This window comes from Neofelis nebulosa, chromosome 11 (genome assembly GCF_028018385.1).
Source record: "Neofelis nebulosa isolate mNeoNeb1 chromosome 11, mNeoNeb1.pri, whole genome shotgun sequence".
Classification (NCBI taxonomy): Eukaryota; Metazoa; Chordata; class Mammalia; order Carnivora; family Felidae; genus Neofelis; species Neofelis nebulosa.
In genome coordinates, this window is record NC_080792.1 from 46,573,727 (window position 1) to 46,599,177 (window position 25,451).

Here is a 25,451-nt window from a genome sequence, read left to right on the forward strand (position 1 = left end):
TGTCCCTCTCTGTCACTCATGTTCTTTCTCTCTCTAAAATAAAAATAAAATAAAAAATACAAAAAAAACCCCTCAAAAACAAAATAATTACCACAATAAGTGTAGTTAATATTCATCACCTCACTCGGTGACAAATGTTTTTCTTGAGGTGAGAACTTTAAGATTTATTCTCTTAGCAACTTTCAAATATATACTACAATATTGCTAACTATAGTCACTATGAGCTCATGCAACTCAGCAAAAAAAGAAATAATCCAATGAATAGTATGAACAATAAAGTACATAAGAAATTCCTATGTAATAAAAGAGATATTCCCAAGTACTCCCTGAATGATTAATTGCTCAGTATTTGGTTTTTGAGACCAATTTGGGGGAAAAAAAAATCAGATCTCTACCCCATATGCCAAATAAATTCCAAATTAAATATTTAACTATAAAAAGTGAAACAAAAATGCACTGAAATTATTAATAAATATATTTACACTATGATACTATTTTTATGTTATAAAAATAGTATAAATACATTTATATTCTTCAGAATGCAGAAGGCCTTTCTACATATGATATCGAAGGCAGAAATCAAAAGGAAAAACCTGATAGTGTAAAACAACTATTACATAAATGTAAAATTTCCGTAAATCAAAATCTTTATAAATTAAATTAAAAGAAAAAGTGCCAATGAGAGAGAAAAAACATTTGCAACATATGCAGCAGTAAAAGAATTGATATCTCAAATATAAGTAACACAGAGATAACCTACTGAGAAAATGGCAAAAGATTTAGCAAAATCTACACATAAGAATATAATTAGCCAAGAGACATGAAAAAGTTAGATCTTAAACTAAAATATTCAAATAAAAGAAAATTTGAAAATAACAAGATGCCCTTTGGAGCTTATCACATTGTTGAATAATGACTTCAAATACCCAGTATTGGCAAGGATTTCAGTGAAACTAACATTTCCATTTATTAATATAGAGAAGTTTTTACATGAGTATTTGACCACACATTTTAAAAGAGCCTTAAATTCTGGATAGTTTTGACCCAGATCCTCCAATTTTAGGAAACTATCTTAAGGAAAACAACAATCTGGACAAAGACTTAACTATGTGCTTTGAATTATTGTTATGAATAACAAAAAGTAGAAATACCCTGTATGTCCAGAAATGGTTTGCAAGTATTGATTGTTAAGAGTCCAGGAATTTTCTAAGCCAGTCATTGAAGTGGCAGTAGCTTGAAATCAACCATGATGTGATACTACTTACACCACAGAAATCAGAAAATGCTACAAATCTAGTCTGGTTTTGTCCCTCAGAGAGCCAGTTGATAAACATCTACCCACATTTGACTGCTTTATAGCTATTATTTATAATATTTACATGATACTAAAGTGAGTCTTTATATGTTTTATTTTCTGAGTAATTAAAAATATTTATTTCTTATGCCTACATATCTGAATTTTCTACCTGGACCATGTGATACCTTTGTACTAAAGGTGTAGTGTTGGAATGAGTAATTTTTGGTGTTCGTGACTATGTCACTCCTAAATACTATTATCAGAATCCCTGTAATAATCTAGAGCAGCGATCAGAAATTCCTGCCCATGGGCCAATTCTAAACCAACAAATCCAGGGTTACGCTTTGGTTCCTGTGTGCAAACGTCTATCAGATTCACTATTTTTTAATATCTTAAAAACTCTCCTCTTCTTGAGCTAGGGTTGAATGCAATCGGATGAACCTTGATCAAGAGAATATATTCTTAGAGCTATATTAGGAACTCATGGGAAAAGCTCACTGTTTCTGAATGGTAAAATAATTTGTTGACCATGATTAAGAAAAGTGGGTAATTTCCCTACAGGATAATGACTTATATATCATAACACCAAAAAAAGGTTGCACTAAATAAAATTTTATTTAGCCAATATACCGTTACATTAAAATTTAATATACAAATGCTCACTCTGCACAGGGATTGGCAAGGGTATTTTAGACCACTGAATGTGTACTTCATCAAGATGTCATTGGTACAGAAACACTTGTGCCAAAGAGCTTGAAGCTCATCTTCTGTGAAAAGTCAGTGCCCCCCACCCCCACATTTCTTATTTCTTACCTCTAGATCACCTGGAGTCTTCAGTCTACCAGTTGAATGTTGATTGGACCCAAATTCTGAAATCTTTTAAAATTTATTTCCTGTACAGTGCCAAATCCATTTCCTTAACTTGCACTACTCTTTGTTTCTTTTTACAACAAATGTGAACAGGGAGGAAAAGGACTTAGGGATGGGAAGATGCAGCTGTTCTAATTGTATAAGCACAGATCAAAACAGAGCCTCCCCGCAGTGAGGAGAAGGTAAAGGGACTTACCCACTGGACCTGTAACGTTTTGGGTGTTTGCAATGGACATGGTATGACCATAAACGTACTCACAGGCATGCTCACAGTATACGTGCACATGGTTTGCGTTTATGTGTCTATGAGTGTGGAGGGGAGGAGGAAGGGGTGAGCACAAATCAGCTATATTTATGTTGCTTTTTAATTTTATTTTTTTCAAAGATTTTCTATATTTTTAGATTTTTTTTATTTTTGAGAGAGAGAGAGAGAGACAGAGTGTAAGTGGGGGAGGAGCAGAGAGAGAGGGAGATACAGACTCGGAAGCAGGCTCCCGGCTCTGAGCTGTCAGCACAGAGCTCGATGCAGGGCTTGAACTGACGAGCTGAGCTGTGAGATCATGGCCTGAGCAGAAGTCAGACGCTTATTGGACTGAGCCACCCAGGCGCCCCTTTTCCGAAGATTTTCTAATGACGCACGTCTATAGAGAATCTATTGTGGGGTTGGCTCCAGTGATGGTGTGAAGAAGAGGTGCTCCCCAACCTTGGGGAACTTAAAATCTGGCCCATGAGACAAACACATGAATAATTAACAGATAAGTGGCGTTACACTGGTCAGGTGATAAAAACAGCTCTGGGAATGCAGAGAGGACCATTTGTTGTCCAAACGGGAGTAGGGCGTGAAGAGTATTAGAGAAAGTTCCTCAGAGGTGGCATTCAAAAGAGGAGTGACATTTCACTTGTTGCAAAAACGGGGCACCTTTTGCGTGGAACAAAAGTACAGGCATGCTCTGTGGTAGGCAGTGGCTGGCACTCTGGGTCTACATTCTGCAACGGTGTTAGGAGATGCAACACATTCCTGTAAGTAAGGATTTCGGGTCCCAGGCCAACAATAAATCATGGAAGAAGGAAGGACCTAAAGGTGAATGAAAAGAGAGCAAAAAGTGAACCAACAACCCCCAACCCCCAAACCTGACCATTTCCATTACTTTTCACACTATGAACAAAATAAGACATGATGAACTCTCTTAAAATCTTAAGTTTGCCCTGGTTGGTTTTTTAAACACGGCAAGATGAAGAGAGTCATGTAACACCCTCATGATTTCATTCATACCTGTGTACTTTGTTATACATAAAGGAGGGGAGGTGACTGACTTCATTCGCTTCTTCCACAGGCATTTAGAAGGCACCAACTTTGTGCCTAGAGCGATGCTAGATGCTGGACAAGCAAGAGAGAAAAGGTCTAGCTCATGGGATCCTGATGTGCCTGAGCAGGTGTGTAAAAAGGAGTCTCCTGTCTATATCTTGTCCCACAGGATTAGAGAATGGAAGTCACATGTGGAGGTGAGCACAGTAAAGGGGCCAGCCTGAATGTTGCTCTGTGTCTTGTCCCTAGACCACTTTTCTGCTCAGCCAACAAAAAGAGCAAAAGCAAAAAAGACCCACTTGCAACATTGGCCCCAGACGTTCCTATGATAGCAGAGACTGTGGATGTGTGTGTGAGCCACAGCACTGTTGTCAGTGGGAGTTGGCAGCCTGGCCCTTGCCTTTGGTGCTGGCAGCAACAGGAGAGGTGGAAGAAGGTGGGAGTCACAGAGAATCCAAGAGGCCAAGAGTCACATGGAAACCCCTGCCCTCTGGTGGCCTCTGAATTGCTTTCGGAGAACTTTAGACTGCTAGGGTTCTGGGATGGAGAAAAAAGCCAGGGAACAATGATTTGTCACAATTTTTGTGACCTCAATTTTATGACCCCAACAACCCTGTGAAAGAGGATTTGGGGTTTTTATTCTCAAGACACAGATGAGGAAACAGAACTGGTAAGGCGATTGATTTGGGGCTCAAACCCAGATTGGCTTCAGTCCTTTTTTTTTTTTTCGTGTTTTTAAACAAATGGTCCTCATGTTAGCATTGTGCATCACAGGACATAAATAATTAATACTTGGAAACTCATCTATAAACACAAAGAATTAGTCTACAACCATGATAGAGTCTTCCCTGAAGTGGTTAGTCTAGAAGTTTGAACACAGTGGGTGTTCAAGAGATTTTTAAAGATCTATTCATTGGAATGACCTAGTCAGATTGGCCAAGGCAGGTGCCTAAATTCTCTTCCTCTATTCAGGGCAACAATGGCACCAGGGGTCTTTCAGGCCACTAATCCCTTCCTGGGTCAGTGAGCTTCAGCTTCAGGCTTCTATTCCCTGTATCTTGTGAGCTTGACCTTGTGAAGACCCAGAAGGAATGTAAAGTCACATACTTTTTCTATAGTGGGTCAATTTTCTATATTGGGTCTATTTCAATTTTTTAAATAGATGAAGGCACCAACATCGATGCTGGTAAGTATAGATTAAAAAAATTTTTTTTTAATTTTTAATATTTATTTATTTTTGAAGGAGAGAGACGGAGAACAAGCAGGGGAGGGGCAGAGAGAGAGGGAGGGACAGAATCTGAAGCAGGCTCCAGGCTCCGAGCTGTCAGCACAGAGCCGACGCGGGGCTCAAACTCACGAGCCATAAGGTCATGACCTGAGGCAAAGTCAGACGTTTAACTGACTGAGCCACCTGGGCGCCCCTTGAAATGGTTTTCAAGGTCAATACATATTAATTGAGAGTACTCTGATACTATGGTGGCTTTTCTAAGAATTACCTGGGCATTACCGGAAGGTAACGGATCTTACTGGCTTTCAGTCTCTATTCCACTCTACTCACATCGGTGGGAAGGAACTAAGCAACATGGGGCTTAGAACAGAAATCTGAAAATTGCGGATGGCAGGCAGATAGGAGCCACCTGTTTAATTGTATTCAAACTCGTCTGAACTGGTTTCCAAAGACCTTCATCCTTCTCCTCCCTTCCAAGAAAAAGAGCAAACCAGCATTTTCTTTTAACTCAATTCTATTTGGGAAGGGTTTTGAAACTAAAAAGAGTCGGGGCGAGGGGAGGGGGTGGAATCTGATCTACTGGCTTTTGCAATACACCAGCCGTGCTGTATACAGAATAAGGAAGCTGCATTTCAGATTGAGGTTGTGAGGGTCACAAGATAGCAGTGTGAGCCCCTGCTTTAATGCTGAGCATGACATTTTTGTATCCTTTGTGTGGTGGTCCATATGGAGCAGCATAGCACCTAGTCGGAGCCAGTCTAATTCCTTCTGGAATGACAGGAGAGGGTGTAAACCAGCCAGGAGCAAGCAGAAGCATTCGATTCTGTAGGTTTATGCCAACATGAAGGCTCCTGCCTACTGTGTGATGCTGTGCTGAGCCAGCTCGTCCTCGAGCAAACCAGCGGTATGAGATGACACTGGTTCCTCCACGGCTTTCTGTGCACAATCTCCAGTGATTATCTGACCAAGTGATTGTGCTGCTGATGCTCAGGTGCATGGTGGCAGTGGGGGAGGGAAGAAGGATAAACTCTGTGACACCCACTGATATGGGATCCTTGCTGCAGGGATGTTCACAGCCCTTTGCTTTTAGCCCTGGTTGCTATTCTGTCCCTACTCTTGGTTCAGAAAACTTAACCCTCGAGACAGCCACCTTTTAAAATGGCTCGGATTTGGGTAACTTCAAATTGTGATTATCTGAAAGCTAATTATTGCCTTTTGTACCATGGCCGGGCTTTTTCCTGCCTCTGCTCTTTGCCTCCTGCTGCTGGCCATTTCCCTGTCATTAACACTTCCACCAGAGACTGTGGAAGGCACAGCAGAGGAGGCCATGCTCAGATCAGCCGCTGGTGCTTGGGTGGAGTAGTTTAACAGCTCTGTGTACAGGCCCCAGGACGGAAGGGATTAGTGCTGAGGTTTGCTCTCCTCCCATGCATCACAGTCCTCCTTGCCATGGCTTGCAGAAATAACTGAGAACTGGGCGGGCAAAAGCTTCCTGTTGGCAGCCACCCGCATTAGTGCTGTCAGGTGGCTGAATTATGGGGGATCCATCCCTCTGAGTTGGTCCTGAGTCTTCTGCTGTCTAAACTGCCACCAGGCAAAAGGCAGTCACTGTGGAAATTGTACTCACTTGCAGACCGCCAGAGGGCCAGTTTAACAATGCAGGTCTGAATTAGAACGCAGGTCCACTGTTGACTAGCCATTTGAACTCAGGCCAGTAGAGGCCATCAGGACATCGTGGGTTTCTGCCAGCTCAGGAGTTGTTCCATTTCTGGTCACTGAACTCATAGCTGGGCTGAGTGGAAAGCAAATAATTTCCAAGTCTTTTTTTCTAATGAGGTTTCAAGTTTCAGCCCTTAGAAGAAGGTCTGGGTGTGGTGGAGTAAAGATAGTAGAGAAAGACATAGAAGGAGAGACAAGGTGTGTAGACACTAGAGGCTTGGTGAGACCCCAGAGAGAAGGGGCTAGATGGTATGTCTGGAAAGAGAATGTTTGCCCCGAGCACAGCCCTGGATTTTTGGAGTCTCTGGACCCTGAACGGACTCCGGGCCAGAAATGTGCTAAGTATCTGCAGTGAGAATTGAAGCACAAGAAGGTACGCCCAGCTTCCGTCACCCATGCCTTGTCTCTGCATGAGACCCCGCTGCGAACTCCTAGAAGGAATTAGGTTCATTTTCCTACCCGTGCAGAAGAATAGGGACTCAAACATGGATATGAAGTTAAGATACAGAGAATAGGTAAGTTTATCTTTCCTACATACCTGAATTTATAGTTGAAATTCATCCTTGACATATATATATATGTATTGAATATATATATATATATATATATATATATATATATATATATTGAAGTTTATTTTTATTGTGACAGAGAGAGAGAGAGAAAGAGAAAGAGAGAGAGAATGCACAAGCAGGGGAGGGGCAGAGAGAGAGGAAGAGAGAGAATTCCAAGCAGGTTCTGGGCTATTAGCTCAGAGCCTGACACAGGGCTTAATCCCACGGACTGAGCTGAAATCAAGAGTCATATGCTTAACCTACTGAGCCCCCCAGATGCCCCCCAGGTATACTTATCTTAATTATTCAATAAATATACATTCTTCCCAAACCATAAAATAGGATTAGTAATTCTCAAGGAATCTGTTATCTGTATACATTTTTGTGTAAATTATCCCATTTGTATTTCTAAAGCTAAATGACAGATGAAACCATGGTGGTTAAGATCCTGATGTCCGTGCTCAAACACTTTTTCGAAGTGTAAATAAGAAAGTGCCTTTCTGGAAGTTGATTTGGTAAAATGTAACAAAACCCCTACAAGGGTATGTGTTTTTATGTCCCCAAATCCTACTTTGGGGAACTTTCGCTGTGGCAGTAATTGTGAATATATTCAAAGATTTAACCATAAAGATGAGGATGACAAAGTTAACTTTTTCTACTTTAAAAATATTGTTTATCGAGGTATCACTTATGTATAGTGAAGTGGACAAATGCTAAGTGTACCATTCAATGAGTTTTAACAAATCCACACACCCTCTCAACCTACATGCCTTCCAGATATAGAATGTTTTATTTATTTATTGTTTTCATCCCAGGACATTATTAGCATCCCTTCCCAGTCCACACCTCCACTGGAAGCAACCCCTGTTCTGATTTCTAGCACCGTAGTTTAATTTTGCTCATAAGAGACATTATTGTGACAATATTAAATGTATAATTTTTCATTCCTGTCCTCCATAAACCATGATCTCTAGCAATCATCCTAGGTTTATAACTCCAGGGAAGAGGGGAGGGTGAATGCCACCTCAGGAAAGATATTGGGGTACTATCCCAAACAGAAATGAAGAAGAGTCCAGAAGAAAGGGTACCCTTTTGTCCTAGTGAATTATGGGAAAAGAGGTAATGGAATCAGGGTGGATGGCCCATACGTCTTGGTCACTTGGCGGGGAGAGATGTTACATAGGAGGAAGGGAAATTCTTCCACAGACGCTCTTCTCTTATCACCCTCCACTAAAGAATCTGGGTGGAATCCTTTTCCTGCTACCATGTGGGCATAAATTACCTGACCCCCTACATCCCAGCCACTCATTTAGAAGAGACGGGAGGAAGGATTCTGAAAGACAGAGCATTTGTCCAAAAGATCCTGAATTACCCAGAGTAAATGCTTGAACGGCAGCTTTAGATTGAGCAGGCCTGTCTGGACTTTCTGTACAGACACTTCTCCAGTCCCACATATCTACTCCACAGGGACATTATTCAAACTAACTGAAAGTGAGAAATAGTGTACAAGTTAAAAAGTGAGTCATCATTTAGATGAATTATAGCAGATCCATTGCACAAAACATTATTTGGTCATTAAAATGGATTAGTCTTTCAGTTAAAAAAGTGGGTTGAACATACTAATTTACTTCTGCTTCACAAACCTCCATGCAAATAATAAAGGACAAGGAATGGAAGCAGAGGAAGAGAACAAATTCTGGAGCTAGGAAAGGGCCTAACAGGTGGTAGCTGACTTCAACAGACTCAAAGAAAGCTGGATTCTTAACCAGTAGTGGGAGAAATCCAGAATTTGGCAGAATGTCAGAGAAGCTCAGGAATTAGTGGAAAGCCTAAAAGAGAGCGGTTCTATGAAAGGATCAATACTGAAGGGTGGGATTCCTGACCCCTCTCACACCTTGCTCTGAAAATGAGAGAAACTAAATTTATAACCCCCAGGAAGTAAACTAGAAAGTTCCTCTCTTTGAGTTGATTTTTTTTAATTTAATTTTTTATTTTTTAATTACACCCTAATTACACCCAAATTACTAATTACACCCAAATTAGTTAGCATATAGTGCAACAATGATTTCAGGAGTAGATTCCTTAGTGCCCCTTACCCATTTATCCTATCCCCTCCTCCCATAACCCCTCCCGTAACCCTCCGTTTGTTCTCCATATTTATGAGTCTCTTCTGTTTTGTCCCCCTCCCTCTTTTTATATTACTTTGTTTCCCTTCCCTTATGTTCATCTGTTTTGTCTCTTAAAGTCCTCATATGAATGAAATCATACGATTTTTGTCTTTCTCTGACTTACTAATTTCACTTAGCGTAATACCCTCCAGTTCTATCCACATAGTTGCAAATGGCAAGATTGCATTCTTTTTGATTGCCGAGTAATACTCCATTGTATACATATACCACATCTTCTTTATCAATTCATCCATCGATGGACATTTGGGCTCTTTCCATTCTTTGGCTATTGCTGATAGTGCTGCTATAAACATGGGGGTGCATGTATCCCTTTGAAACAGCACACCTGTATCCCGTGGGTAAATGCCTAGTAGTGCAATTGCTGGGTCGTAGGGTAGTTCTATTTTTAGTTTTTTGAGGAACCTCCATACTGTTTTGCAGAGTGGCTGCACCAACTTTCATTCCCACCAATAATGCAAAAGAAATCCTCTTTCTCCGCATTCTCGCCAACATCTGTTGTTGCCTGAATTGTTAATGTTAGCCATTCTGACAGGTATAAGGTGGTATCTCATTGTGGTTTTGATTTGTATTTCCCTGATGATGAGTGATGTTGAGCATTTTTTCATGTGTCGATTGGCCATCTGGATGTCTCCTTTGGAGAAGTGTCTATTCATGTCTTTTGCCCATTTCTTGACTGGATTATTGTTTTTTGGGTGTTGAGTTTCAGAAGTTCTTTGTAGATTTTGGATACTAACCCTTTATCTGATATGTGATTTGCAAATATCTTCTCCCATTCTGTCAGTTGCCTTTTAGTTGTGCTGATTGTTTCCTTCGCTGTGCAGAAGCTTTTTATTTTGATGAGGTCCCAGTAGTTCATTTTTGCTTTTGTTTCCCTTGTCTCTGGAGACGTGTTGAGTAAGAAGTTGCTGCGGCCAAGATCAAAGAGGTTTTTGCCTGCTTTCTCCTCAAGGATTTTGGTGGCTTCCTGTCTTACATTTAGGTCTTTCATCCATTTTGAGTTTATTTTTGTGTATGGTGTAAGAAAGTGGTCCAGGTTCATTCTTCTACATGTCGCTGTCCAGTTTTCCCACCACCACTTGCTGAAGAGACTGTCTTTATTCCATTGGATATTCTTTCCTGCTTTGTCAAAGATTAGTTAGCCATACGTTTGTGGGTCGATTTCTGAGTTCTCTATTCTGTTACATTTATCTGAGTGTCTGTTCTTGTGCCAATACCATACTGTCTTGATGATTACAGCTTTGTGGTATAGCTGGAAGTCTGGGATTGTGATGCCTCCTGCTTTGGTTTTCTTTTTCAAGATCACTTTGGCTATTCGGGGTCTTTTCTGGTTCCATAAAAATTTTAGGATTATTTGTTCTAGCTCTGTGAAGAATGCTGGTGTTATTTTGATAGGGATTGCATGGAATATGTAGATTGCTTTGGGTAGTATTGACATTTTAACAATATTTGTTCTTCCTATCCAGAAGCATGGAATCTTTTTCCATTTTTTTTTTGTGTCTTCTTCAATTTCTTTCATAAGATTTCTATAGTTTTCATCCTCTTCTAACCTCTTTGGTTAGATTTATTCCTAGGTATTTTATGGTTTTTTGTGCAACTGTAAATGGGATCGATTCCTTGATTTCTCTTTCTGTCACTTCATTGTTGGTGTATAGGAATGCAACCAATTTCTGTGCATTGATTTTATATTCTGCAACTTTGCTGAATTCGTGAATCAATTCTAGCAGTTTTTTGGTGGAATCTTTTGGGTTTTCCATATAGAATATCATGTCATCTGTGAAGAGTGAAAGTTTGACCTCCTCCTTGGACGATTTGGATGCCTTTTATTTCTTTATGTTGTCTGATTGCAGAGGCTAAGACTTCCAATACTATGTTGAATAACAGTGGTGAGAGTGGACATCCCTGTCTCGTTCCTGACCTTAGGGGAAAAGCTCTCAGTTTTTCCCCATTGAGGATGATATTAGCGTTGGGTGTTCATATATTGCTTTTATGATCTCGAGACATGCTCCTTCTATCCCTACTTTCTTGAGGGTTTTTATCAAGAAAGGACTCTGTATTTTGTGAAATGCTTTCTCTGCATCTATTGAGAGGATCATATGGTTCTTGTCCTTTCTTTTATTGATTTCATGAATCATGCTAATTGTTTTGCGGATATTGAACCAGCCCTGCATCCCAGGTATAAATCCCACTTGGTCGTGGTGAATAGTTTTTTTAATGTATTGTTGGAGCTGGTTGGCTAATATCTTGTTGAGGATTTTTGCATCCATGTTCATCAGGGAAATTGGTCTATACTTCTCCTTTTTAGTGGGGTCTCTTTCTGGTTTGGGAATCAAAGTAATGTTGGCTTCATAGAAAGAGTTAGGAAGTTTTCCTCATTTCTGTATTTTGGAACAGCTTCAAGAGAATAGGTGTTAACTCTTCCTTAAATGTTTGGTAGAATTCCCCTGGAAAGCCATCTGGCCCTGGACTCTTGTTTTTTTGGCAGATTTTTGATTACTAATTCAATTTCCTTACTGGTTATGGGTCTGTTCAAATTTTCTATTTCTTCCTGTTTCAGTTATGGTAGTGTATATGTTTCTAGGAATTTGTCCATTTCTTCCAGATTGCCCATTTTATTGGCATATAATTGCTCACAATATTCTCTTATTATTGTTTTTATTTCTGCTGTGTTGGTTGTGATCTCTCCTCTTTCATTCTTGATTTTATTTATTTGGGTCCTTTCCTTTTTCTTTTTGATCAAACTGACTAGTGGTTTAGCAATTTTGTTAATTCTTTCAAAGAACCAGCTTCTGGTTTCATTGATCTGTTCTACTGTTTTTTTGGTTTCAATAGCATTAACTTCTGCTGTAATCTTTGTTATTTCCTGTCTTCTGCTGGTTTGGGGTTTTATTTGCTGTTCTTTTTCCAACTCCTTAAGTCGTAAGGTTAGGTTGTGTATCTGAGATCTTTCTTCCTTCTTTAGGAAGGCGTGGATTGCTATATACTCTCCTTTTATGACTGCCTTTGCTGGTCCCAGAGATTTTGGGTTGTGGTATTATCATTTTCATTGACTTCCATATACTTTTTAATTTCCTCTTTTACCTCTTGGCTAGCCCATTCATTCTTTAGTAGGATATTCTTCAGTATCCAAGTATTTGTTACTTTTCCAAATTTTTTCTTGTGGTTGATTTCAAGTTTCATAGCATTGTGGTATAAAAATATGCACGGTATGATCTTGATCTTTTTTGTACTTACTTAAGGCTGATTTGTGCCCCAGTATATGGTCTATTCTGGAGAACGTTCCATGTGCACTGGAGAAGAATGGATATTCTGCTGCTTTAGGATGCAATGTTCTGAATATATCTGTTAAGTCCATCTGGTCCAGTGTGTCATTCAAAGCCATTGTTTCCTTGTTGATTTTTTGATTAGATGATCTGTTCATTGCTGTGAGTGGGGTGTTGAAGTCTCCTACTATTATGGTATTAGTATCGATGAGTTCCTTTATGTTTGTGATTAATTGATTTATATATTTGGGTGCTTTCACATTTGGTGCATAAATGTTTACAATTGTTAGGTCTTCTTGGTGGATAGACCTCTTGATTATGATATAATGCCCTTCTGCATCTCTTGATACAGTCTTTATTTTAAAGTCTAGATTGTCTGATATAAGTATGGCTACTCGGGCTTTCTTTTATTGACCATTACCATGATAGATGGTTCTCCATCCCCTTGTTTTCAATCTGAAGGTGTCTTTAGGTCTAAAGTGGGTCTCTTGTAAACAGCATATAGATGGATCTTCTTTTCTTATCCATTCTGTTACCCTATGTCTTTTGATTAGAGCATTGAGTCCATTGACATTTAGAGTGAGTACTGAAAGATATGAATTTATTGCCATTATGATGCTTGTAGAGTTGGAGTTTATGGTGGTGTTCTCTGGTCCTTTATAATCTTTGTTGCTTTTGAGATAAATATATATATATATATATATATATATATATATTTCATCTTTTCTCCCCTCAGAGAGTCCCCCTTAAAATTTCTTGCAGGACTGGTTTAGTGGTCACAAACTCCTTTAATTCTTGTTTGTCTGGGAAACTTTTTATCTCTCCTTCTATTTTGAATGACACCCTTGCTGAATAAAGAATTCTTGGCTGCATATTTTTCTGATTCAGCACACTGAAAATATCCTGCCACTTCTTTCTGGCCTGCCAAGTTTCTGTGGATAGGTCTGCTGCAAACCTGATCTGTCTTCCCTTGTAGGTTAGGGACTTTTTTTTCCCTTGCCGCTTTCATGATTCTCTCTTTGCCTGAGTATTTTGTGAATTTGACTATGATATGCCTTGTTGATGGTTGTTTTTTGTTGAATCTAATGGGGGTCCTCTGTGCTTCCTGGATTTTGATGTCTGTGTCTTTCCCCAGGTTAGGAACGTTTTCCGCTATGATTTGCTCACATAACCCTTCTATCGTTATTTCTCTCTCTTCCTCTTCTGGGACCCCTATGATTCTGATGGTGTTCCTTTTTAATGAGTCACTGATTTCTCTAATTCTTAAATCGTGCTCTTTTGCCTTCATCTCCCTCTTTTTTCTGCTTTATTATTCTCTATAAGTTTGTCCTTTATATCGCTGATTCTCTGTTCTGCCTCATCCATCCTTGCCGCCGCTGCATCCATCCGTGATTGCAGCTCAGTTATAGCATTTTTCATTTCATTATGGCTATTTTTTACTTCTTTTATCTCTGCAGAAAGGGATTCTAATCTATTTTCGACTCCAGCTAGTATTCTTATTATCATGATTCTAAATTCTGGTTCAGACATCTTGCTTATATCTGTGTTGGTTAAATCCCTGGCTGTCTTTTCTTCATGCTCTTTCTTTTGGGGTGAATTCCTTCGTTTTGTCATTTTGAAGAGAGAAAAGGAATTAATGAGGTAGAAAAATTAAAATTAAAAAAATTAAAATTTATAAAATATTAAAATTAAAAATTAAACACATACACACACAAATGGAACAAATGATGCTGATTCTAGGTGTGTTTTGTCTGGGTGTTGAATGTGGTTTGACAGATTAGAGAAAAAAAGAAAAAAGAGGGGGGAAGAAAAAAATAAAAAAAATTTAAAAATTAAAAAAAAGAAATCGTTTGAGAATTTCAAAAATGAATACACTGAAGTAGACTAAAATGAAATGATGGGAGTAAATAGAATTTGAAAAATTATACACAAAAGTAAAGAATAACATAGAAAAAAATTTAAAAAATTAATAAAAATTAAAAATATGAATGTTTTCTTTTTCTGCATTCAAGAAAAAGAAATGAAAAAGAGAAAAAAGATTAAAAAAGAAAAAAAAGGAAATCATTTGAAAATTTGAAAAAGTGAACCCACAGTAGTAGACTAAAATAAAATGATGGAAGCAAATAGAATTTGAAAAAATTTACATAAATCAAAAAATATAGTAAAAAAATTAAAGAAAAATATTTTTAATAGAAATCGAAAGTAAAAATGAAGTTTTTCTCTTTCTGCATTCAAGAAAAATAAATGAAAAAGAGAAAAAACAAAAAGAAAGAAAAAAAGGTAAAAAAAAGAAATTGTTTGAAAATTTGAAAAGGTGAATACACTAAAGTAGATTAAAATAAAATGATGGAAGTAAAGTAGAATTTGTAAAAATTTACACAAGAGTTAAGAATATAGTAATAGAAATTAAAGAAAAATATTTTTAATAAAAATTGAAAATAAAAACGAGTTTTTTCTCTCTCTGTATTCAAGAAAAAGAAGTGTAAAAGAGAAAAAAAGAAGAAAGAAAATTGAATAGATGGACCTGCTAACAGATTGAAGTAGGACGGAAATTATTTCGTTTTCCCCTAGAAGTCAGTCTATGTAGCGCTTTATAGTCCATAAACTAAGACGGCGGTGAGACTTGTGTTCTTGAAGAGCGAAGTTGGCCCAATTGGGCGGGGCTCAGTGTAATGGCTCCGTTCTCCACTAGATGGCGCTGCTAGCCTACTGGGGTAGATTGTGGCGGCGCTCATAGGTGCATATGCGCATGTGCAGGAGCGGTAAAAATGGCGTCAGCGCTCTACCCAGTCTGTTCTCCCGGATCGGCAATCGCGCACCAGTCCTCTGTCTTCAGCTTTCGTCTACTCTCCGCTTTTCCACTCTCCGTGACCAGGCCCCAGGCAGTACCTCTCCCGAGTTTTGTCTCAGATGTGGCTGTTTTCCCCGGCCCCTTACTTCTGAAGGACTGCGGCTTTGACCCGCTCTGCCCCTCTGCAGGAGGGTCTCACCAAACAATGGCCTAATGAGCAGTGGCCAAATGTCAGCTGCACCCAGGAACGCTTGCTGGACCCTGCTGCTGCCGGTGCCCTGAGACTGCGGCCAGGTGCCAGCCCGCCCCAGAAAAAGTTCACAAGATAGCGCAGCAGCAGCTTTTCAGGGATTATCGAAAATCACAACACACATCTGGCACTGGGCTTCACCCTTAACGACCTTGTTCCAGCACCAGCGAATGTGGCCGTTTTCTGGGGTCCGCTGGGACCAGGTGGCTTCAACAGTCTCTACCAAATGTCCTTCCGGCAGTGGAACTGCTTTTCTCCATGTGGCCTGAGAACCTCCCGGATCCCACTCTGTTCCTGGGGATTCACCTTTCCCACCAGAGCACCACTAGGTATGGAGCTGCAGAGTTGCAGCCTTTGCGCTCCCCTTATTTACAGTCTTAATGGAATGTAAACCCTCTCCTTTCTCCTTTTTCCTTTCTCCCTTTTTAGTTTAGTCCCTGCAGCTGTTTCTAATTTTCCACTTTCTCTCTAGCTGCTTTTGGAGAGGGGTGCTTTTCCCGTGTACTCCCCCCACTCCCAGTCTCCGTCCTCTCTCCACTCACAAAAGCACCTCCCTTCCTGTACCCTCTTGCTCCCTAAGTTCACTTCTCCACGCCCTGTACCTGGTGAATTCTGTGGTTCAGGTTGTGCAGATTGTTGTGTTAATCCTCCAGTCAGTTTTCTAGGTGTGTAGCATGGTTTAGTGTTGGTCTGGCTCTATTTCATGGACGTGAGACACACAAAAAACTTCCATGCTGTTCTGCCATCTTGGCTCCTCCCTCTGAGTTGATTCTTTTTCAGGCCAAAATAATAGACCTATAGATACTGATCATTGGGGGTCTTCTCTCCACAAAATCACCTTAGGGTGAAGCCAACCAACCAAGCCTTCACCCACCCACAGGGCTCCCAAAAACTTGTTAGTGCCTTATCCTGAATAGAAGCACACATTTGGACTCAATCAGACATTTTAAAGAAAGTCTATGTAATGATCACTGTCTTTAGGTACAAACACAGTAGCCACTCTTGGCTAGTTTATGCAGAAATTGGATGACCTTCCAATCACTCACCTAGCCTGTCAATCATAATATAGAGCTGGCAGAATTGGAGGTGATTTATAGATGGGAATAGAAACCAACAGTGGGTGATGAGCTCTAACATTCAGTGGCTACTGAGTCTGCTTCAAGGGCAAGTGTAAACTCACTGCTTGATTGGTGGTAACAAGCAAACAAAAATGGTGGCTTGGTGTAAGTATAGACACAGATGGCTGTGAATCTCCAAGAATTTGTTGGGTGAGGAACTCTGGGAAAAATCAAGACATCATTCCAATGTCTCAGGTGGCTGCTGAAGAAGCTTATTTTTACCAAACAGACAGGTGAAATCTGGTACTTTGGGGTTCCACATATATAATAAGGGAAATGAAACCCAACTTTAACTGTAGCTATTCCTGCAATCATGAGGTTGGTTCGGGTGATACTTACTTTTCTTTATGTGCTTTCTCCATGTGATTTCGTTTTTGCAATTAGAACCGTTCCAAAAAAATTATTGGAAAAAAGATATTTTGGTGGCCAGAGTTAGCAGATACCTAAGCAAGTCCTGTGAAACCGCTTTGCCTTTGTAAACTTCCCCCTGACTGCTTCTGCTGTGAACTGCACTTTGAGAATAGTCACCTGCCTATGGCAGCTCTTAGTGACTGCTTCGGACTTTCTATGCTATTACTAGCTTATAACCACCGAAAGGAAGTCTATCAGAGATACACATTGGTAGCCCAGCAGGGGAAGAGGGAGAACTACAAAAGGCAGGAAGCCCTTTGCATGACCATTGCAGCCCGGAGTGCAGGAAGGTCTTCTATGAGAGCAGACGGACAAGCAGAACAGGAGCAGCAGAAGCTCTCGCCAGAGAATTCGACATAATTGGCACTTCACGGTTGCTGAGGACACACCATGTTTGAAGGGATAATTGATTTTCCTGTGTCTCCCTCCCCCCTCCTATAATCCCAGTTCATCCACCTCTCCTTGGTCCAGGTCTCCTGGAGTCCTGTCTTGCCCTCGCCTCCTACTTCCAATTGCTGGCCGAGGCTGTCTCTGAAGTCTTTCAAATTTGTCCCATCCTCTCCATCCCCCGGCAGCTGCCCACCTTCAGGCCTTCCTCACTGCTTCCCTGGACTAATACGGAACCCGCTAACTGGTTGGCCTCCAGGAGAGAGTTACCTTTGGAAAACTCCGTGTGTCAAAACAGAGGCCCACGGTTCCCTACAATGTCATAAAATGACCCTAAGCTATTGGTTCAGCTTCTGCCGGAAGAGTAGTCAACTTGCCCTGGTTTGTTGAAGACATTCCAGGTTTTAACACCTGGGAAACCCCTCAGTCCTGGGAAAACTGGGATGTTCGGTCACCCTATCCTACGCCCTGCTATCCTACCTCCCCCACATTAACTGAACCTTTGGATTTAATGAGACAGGACATGCTTCTGTCTTATTTTTACCTCTTCCAAACCTGCACAGGATCTAGCATATCATAGGCACCAAATAATCCACCACTTTGACAACTCATGATGTTAGTATGGCTAGTTTTGTCTTCAAGACTTTCAACCTCCTTTCTGTTACTGGTTTTGAGAATAAAAGTTTTAAAAATAAATTCCATTGTGAAATTCTTCCCTATACTAAATGACACAGGTTTAAAATACTATGATAACTTCACATGTTTTCTCTACCACCTACCATCAGAGAAACAACCAGAAATATCCATTTGCCTGTAATTACTGAATAGAATGAGTTTTATCACAAGCACATAGCTCCTGTATTCCACTGTACTCAAGTACTTCTGGAACACTTGGATGATGTTTGCATGTCATCTGCTCTCTTGGCTTGAAAGTCCCTGTCCCCCTCCCTCCTTCAAGCCACCTCCCACCCCACTTCCTGCTTCATAGGGCAACGTCTTCTCACCTGCCGGTCTTGGGTTAAAAGTCATTTCTCCCAGGAGGTCTCTTCTGATCTCTCATCACTACCACTTGGATAATATCCCTCTGTTTGCTCCCAAAACACTTCAACTTAATCCTATTGTAATAATGATAATTCATTTATTGAACATATACTAAGTGACAGACCCTATACTAAGCACAACACACACAGGATCTTATTTAAATCTCCCAATAACCTATTAGACAGGCAACAACATTATATTCACTTTATAGCTGAGAAAAGGAAAGTTGTTTAAAAACTTGGTCAAGGTCACAGTGTCAGATCAGAGGTTGGGATCCAGAGCTTGAATTCAACCGTTACACTATTATAATTGCCTACATCTGTTTTGGACTGCAAGGAGACACATACTTTCAAGGGCAGTGCACATAGATCCCATCTCTCAATCAGAGGAGTGTCATAGAATTTGCTGTCATCTTTAACCACTACCTTAGTTGATTAAAAAAAACAAATATATACATATATATGATTTTCATACATAATATTAAACATATAGGTGTTAATTTAATATGTAATATATTTATATATCTTAAATATATTTATATAATTTATAATTATACATATGTAATTAATTTATTATATTTAATTATTTAACATATTTAACTTAATATGTTATAATATATATAATGATAATATCATATTTTAATATATAATATAAATATCTTAGCTCTTATATCCAGTTGCATATATATATATTATAAGAAGAAAAGAAGAATCTGGGTCTTGGTGCATGCCATTTTTTGATCTTGACTCAGAACCTATCTTACCCTTTTGAGTTTCTAGCTTGATCTCTTATGATCAGTAAGGAAAAATAAACATGTTTTAGATTGACTACTTGAGTCTGCAGCAAATCACATCTTGAATTCCCATTTTGGCATTCACAAAGCTAAATACCTCTGTACAACCTCATATAAAAAGATCTCATTTCTCCTTCCCACACCTATCGTGTAAATCACTAAATAATCAAGATACTCAGACTCTCAACCCAAATCTGCAGGCAGGCAATATTAATTAAACAGACGCCACATTTGGTATAAAATCATTTTGTTGCCCCCCTTCTGGGCTATTGCTTTAAAAATTTTTTGTTAATGTTCACTTACTTTTGAGAGAAAGACAGAGCATGAGCAGGGAAAGGGCAGAGAGAGAGGGAGACACAGAATCCTAGGCAGGCTCTAGGCTCTGAGCTGTTAGTGCAGAGCCTGATGCGGGGTTCAAACTCACAGTGAGATCATGACCTGAGCCAAAGTTGGAAGTGGGCTATAACTTTTCTTTTCTTTAACATTTATTTAGTTTTGAGAGACAGAGAGAGACAGAGCATGAGAAGGGGAATGGCAGAGAGAGAGGGAGACACAGAATCTGAAGCAGACTCCAGGCTCTGAGCTGTCAGCACGCAGCCTGATGCGGGGTTCAAACTCACGAACTGTGAGATCATGACCTGAGCCAAAGTCGGACGCTCAACCGACTGAACCACCAAGGCGCCCCTGGGCTATAACTTTCTAACTTATTGTTCTTCTCAACAGTGAAGACATTAGAAGGGAATAGAATTTTTTTTTTTTTTTTTTTAGTTTAGGGGATGAGTGGAGTTTAGCTTTTCCTAACTAGGCTCATATTTTTTTAGATAGACTTTGAAAAATGGATAAACACCTATATTCTCTCAAATCTTTTTTTTTTCCAATATATGAAGTTTATTGTCAAATTGGTTTCCATACAACACCCAGTGCTCATCCCAAAAGGTGCCCTCCTCAATACCCATCACCCACCTTCCCCTCCCTCCCACCCCCCATCAACCCTCAGTTTGTTCTCAGTTTTTAAGAGTCTCTTATGCTTTGGCTCTCTTCCACTCTAACTTCCTTTTTTTTTTTTTTCCTTCCTCTCCCCCATGGGTTTCTGTTAAGTTTCTCAGGATCCACATAAGAGTGAAACCATATGGTATCTGTCTTTCTCTGTATGGCTTATTTCACTTAGCATAACACTCTCCAGTTCCATCCACGTTGCTACAAAGGGCCATATTTCATTCTTTCTCATTGCCACGTAGTACTCCATTGTGTATATAAACCACAATTTCTTTATCCGTTCATCAGTTGATGGACATTTCGGCTCTTGCCATAATTTGGCTATTGTTGAGAGTGCTGCTATAAACATTGGGGTACAAGTGCCCTTATGCATCAGTACTCCTGTATCCCTTGGATAAATTCCTACCAGTGCTATTGCTGGTCATAGGGTAGGTCTATTTTTAATTTTTTGAGGAATCTCCACACTGTTTTCCAGAGTGGCTGCACCAATTTGCATTCCCACCAACAGTGCAAGAGGGTTCCCATTTCTCCACATCCTCACCAGCATCTATAGTCTCCTGATTTGTTCATTTTGGCCAGTCTGACTGGCGTGAGGTGATATCTGAGTGTGGTTTTGATTTGTATTTCCCTGATGAGGAGCGACGTTAAGCATCTTTTCATGTGCCTGTTGTCCATCCGGATGTCTTCTTTAGAGAAGTGTCTATTCATGATTTCTACCCATTTCTTCACTGGATTATTTGTTTTTCAGGTGTGGAGTTTGGTGAGCTCTTTATAGATTTTGGATTCTAGCCCTTTGTCTGATATGTCATTTGCAAATATCTTTTCCCATTCCGTTGGTTGCCTTTTAGTTTTGTTGGTTGTTTCCTTTGCTGTGCAGAAGCTTTTTATCTTCATAAGGTCCTAGTAGTTCATTTTTGCTTTTAATTCCCTTGCCTTTGGGGATGTGTCAAGTAAGACATTGCTATGGCTGAGGTCAGAGAGGTCTTTTCCTGCTTTCTCCTCTAGGGTTTTGATGGTTTCCTGTCTCACATTCAGGTCCTTTATCCATTTTGAGTTTATTTTTGTGAATGGTGTGAGAAAGTGGTCTAGTTTCAGTCTTCTGCATCTTGCTGTCCAGTTCTCCCAGCACCATTTGTTAAAGAGACTGTCTTTTTTCCATTGGATATTCTTTCCTGCTTTGTCAAAGATGAGTTGGCCATACGTTTGTGGGTCTAGTTCTGGGGTTTCTATTCTATTCCATTGGTCTATGTGTCTGTTTTTGTGCCAATACCATGCTGTCTTGATGATGACAGCTTTGTAGTAGAGGCTAAAGTCTGGGATTGTGATGCTTCCTGCTTTGGTCTTCTTTAAAATTACTTTGGCTATTCGGGACCTTTTGTGGTTCCATATGAATTTTAGGATTGTTTGTTCTAGTTTCAAGAAGAATCCCAATTTTGATTGGGATTGCATTGAATGTGGAAATAGCTTTGGGTAGTATTGCCATTTTGACAATATTTATTCTTCCAATCCATGAGCACGGAATGTTTTTCCATTTCTTTATATCTTCTTTAATTTCCTTCATAAGCTTTCTATAGTTTTCAGCATACAGATCTTGTACATCTTTGGTTAGATTTATTCCTAGGTATTTTATGATTCTTGGTGCAATTGTGAATGGGATCAGTTTCTTTATTTGTCTTTCTGTTGCTTCATTATTAGTGTATAAGAATGCAACTGATTTCTGTACATTGATTTTGTATTCTGCAACTTTGCTAAATTCACGTATCAGTTCTAGCAGACTTCTAGTGGAGTCTATCAGGTTTTCCATGTATAATATCATGTCATCTGCAAAAAGTGAAAGCTTAACTTCATCGTTGCCAATTTTGATGCCTTTGATTTCCTTTTGTTGTCTGATTGCTGATGCTAGAACTTCCAACACTATGTTAAACAACAGCGGTGAGAGTGGACATCCGTGTCGTGTTCCTGATATCAAGGAGAAAGCTCTCAGTTTTTCCCCATTGAGGATGATGTTAGCTGTGGGCTTTTCATAAATGGCTTTTATGATCTTTAAGTGTGTTCCTTCTGTCCCGACTTTCTCGAGGGTTTTTATTAAGAAACATTGCTGAATTTCGTCAAAGGCCTTTTCGGCATCGATTGACAGGATCATATGGTTCTTATCTTTTCTTTTATTAATGTGATGCATCACATTGATTGATTTGCGAATGTTGAACCAGCCCTGCATCCTAGGAATGAATCCCACTTGATCATGGTGAATAATTCTTTTTATATGCTGTTGAATTCGATTTGTTAGTATCTTGTTGAGAATTTTTGCATCCATATTCATCAGGGATATTGGCCTGTAGTTCTCTTTTTTTACTGGGTCTCTGTCTGGTTTAGGAATCAAAGTAATACTGGCTTCATAGAATGAGTCTGGAAGTTTTCCTTCCCTTTCTATTTTTTTGGAATAGCTTGAGAAGGATAGGTATTATCTCTGCTTTAAACGTCTGGTAGAACTCCCCTGGGAAGCCATCTGGTCCTGGACTCTTATTTGTTGGGAGATTTTTGAAAACTGATTCAATTTGTTCGCTGGTTATGGGTCTGTTCAAGCTTTCTATTTCCTCCTGATTGAGTTTTGGAAGCGTGTGGGTGTTTAGGAATTTGTCCATTTCTTCCAGGTTGTCCAGTTTGTTGGCATATAATTTTTCATAGTATTCCCTGATAATTGCTTGTATCTCTGAGGGATTGGTTGTAATAATTCCATTTTCATTCATGATTTTATCTATTTGGGTCATCTCCCTTTTCTTTTTGAGAAGCCTGGCTAGAGGTTTGTCAATTTTGTTTATTTTTTCAAAAAACCAACTCTTGGTTTCGTTGATCTGCTCTACCATTTTTTTAGATTCTATATTGTTTATTTCTTCTATGAACTTATTATTTCTCTTCTCCTGCTGGATTTAGGCTGTTCTTTGCTGTTCTGCTTCTATTTCCTTTAGGTATGCTGTTAGATTTTGTATTTGGGATTTTTCTTGTTTCTTGAGATAGGCCTGGATTGCAATGTATTTTCCTCTCAGGACTGCCTTCGCTGCGTCCCAAAGCGTTTGGATTGTTGTATTTTCATTTTCATTTGTTTCCATATATTTTTTAATTTCTTCTCTAATTGCCTGGTTGACCCATTCATTCTTTAGTAGGATGTTCTTTAACCTCCATGCTTTTGGAGGTTTTCCAGACTTTTTCCTGTGGTTGATTTCAAGCTTCATAGCATTGTGGTCTGAAAGTATGCATGGTATGATTTCAATTCTTGTATACTTATGAAGGGCTGTTTTGTGACCCAGTATGTGATCTATCTTGGAGAATGTTCCATGTGCACTCGAGAAGAAAGTATATTCTGTTGCTTTGGGATGCAGAGTTCTAAATATATCTGTCAAGTCCATCTGATCCAATGTATCATTCAGGGCCCTTGTTTCTTTATTGACCGTGTGTCTAGATGATCTATCCATTTCTGTAAGTGGAATGTTAAAGTCCCCTGAAATTACCACATTCTTATCAATAAGGTTGCTTATGTTTGTGAGTAATTGTTTTATATATTTGGGGGCTCCTATATTTGGCGCATAGACATTTATAATTGTTAGCTCTTCCTGATGGATAGACCCTGTGATGATTATATAATGCTCTTGTTCATCTCTTGTTACAGCCTTTAATTTAAAGTCTAGTTTGTCTGATATAAGTATTGCTACTCCAGCTTTCTTTTGACTTCCAGTGGCATGATAAATAGTTCTCCATCCCCTCACTCTCAATCTGAAAGTGTCCTCAGGTCTAAAATGAGTCTCTTGTAGACAGCAAATAGATGGGTCTTTTTTTTTTAATCCATTCTGATACCCTATGTTTTTTGTTGGCACATTTAGTCCATTTACATTCAGTGTTATTATAGAAAGATACGTTTTTATTTTTTTTTTTTAATTTTTTTTTTTTTTTCAACATTTTTTATTTATTTTTGGGACAGAGAGAGACAGAGCATGAATGGGGGAGGGGCAGAGAGAGAGGGAGACACAGAATCGGAAACAGGCTCCAGGCTCCGAGCCATCAGCCCGGAGCCTGACGCGGGGCTCGAACTCACGGACCGCGAGATCGTGACCTGGCTGAAGTCGGACGCTTAACCGACTGCGCCACCCAGGCGCCCCGAAAGATACGTTTTTAGAGTCATTGTGACATCTGTAGGTTTCAATCTTGTAGCAATGTCTCTGGTACTTTGTCTCAGAGGATCCCCCTTAGGATCTCTTGTAGGGCTGGTTTAGTGGTGAAGAATTCCTTCAGTTTTTGTTTGTTTGGGAAGACCTTTATCTCTCCTTCTATTCTAAATGACAGACTTGCTGGATAAAGGATTCTTGGCTGCATATTTTTTTCTGTTCATCACATTGAAGATCTCCTGCCATTCCTTTCTGGCCTGCCAAGTTTCAGTAGAGAGATCAGTCACGAGTCTTATAGGTCTCCCTTTATATGTTAGGGCACGTTTATCTCTAGCTGCTTTCAGAATTTTCTCTTTATCCTTGTATTTTGCCAGTTTCACTATGATATGTCATGCAGAAGATCGATTCAAGTTACATCTGAAGGGAGTTCTCTGTGCCTCTTGGATTTCAATGCCTTTTTCCTTCCCCAGATCCGGGAAGTTCTCAGCTATGATTTCTTCAAGTACACCTTCAGCACCTTTCCCTCTCTCTTCCTCCTCTGGAATACCAATTATGCGTATATTATTTCTCTTTAGTACATCACTTAGTTCTCTAATTTTCCCCTCATACTCCTGGATTTTTTTATCTCTCTTTTTCTCAGCTTCTTCTTTTTCCATAATTTTATCTTCTAGTTCACCTATTCTCTCCTCTGCTTCTTCAGTCTGTGCTATGGCTGCCTCCATTTTATTTTGCAGTTCATTGATAGCATTTTTTAGCTCCTCCTGGCTGTTCCTTAGTCCCTTGATCTCTGTAGCAAGAGATTCTCTGCTGTCCTTTATACTGTTTTCAAGCCCAGCGATTAATTTTATGACTGTTATTCTAAATTCACTTTCTGTTATATTGTTTAAATCATTTTTGATCAGTTCGTTAGCTGTTGTTATTTCCTAGATGTTTTTCTGAGGGGAATTCTTCTGTTTCGTCATTTTGGATAGTCCCTGGAGTGGTACGGGACTGCGGGGCACTTCCCTGTGCTGTGGTGTATAACTGGAGTTGGTGGGCGGGGCCGCAGTCAGACCTGATGTCTGCCCGTAGCCCACCGCTGGGG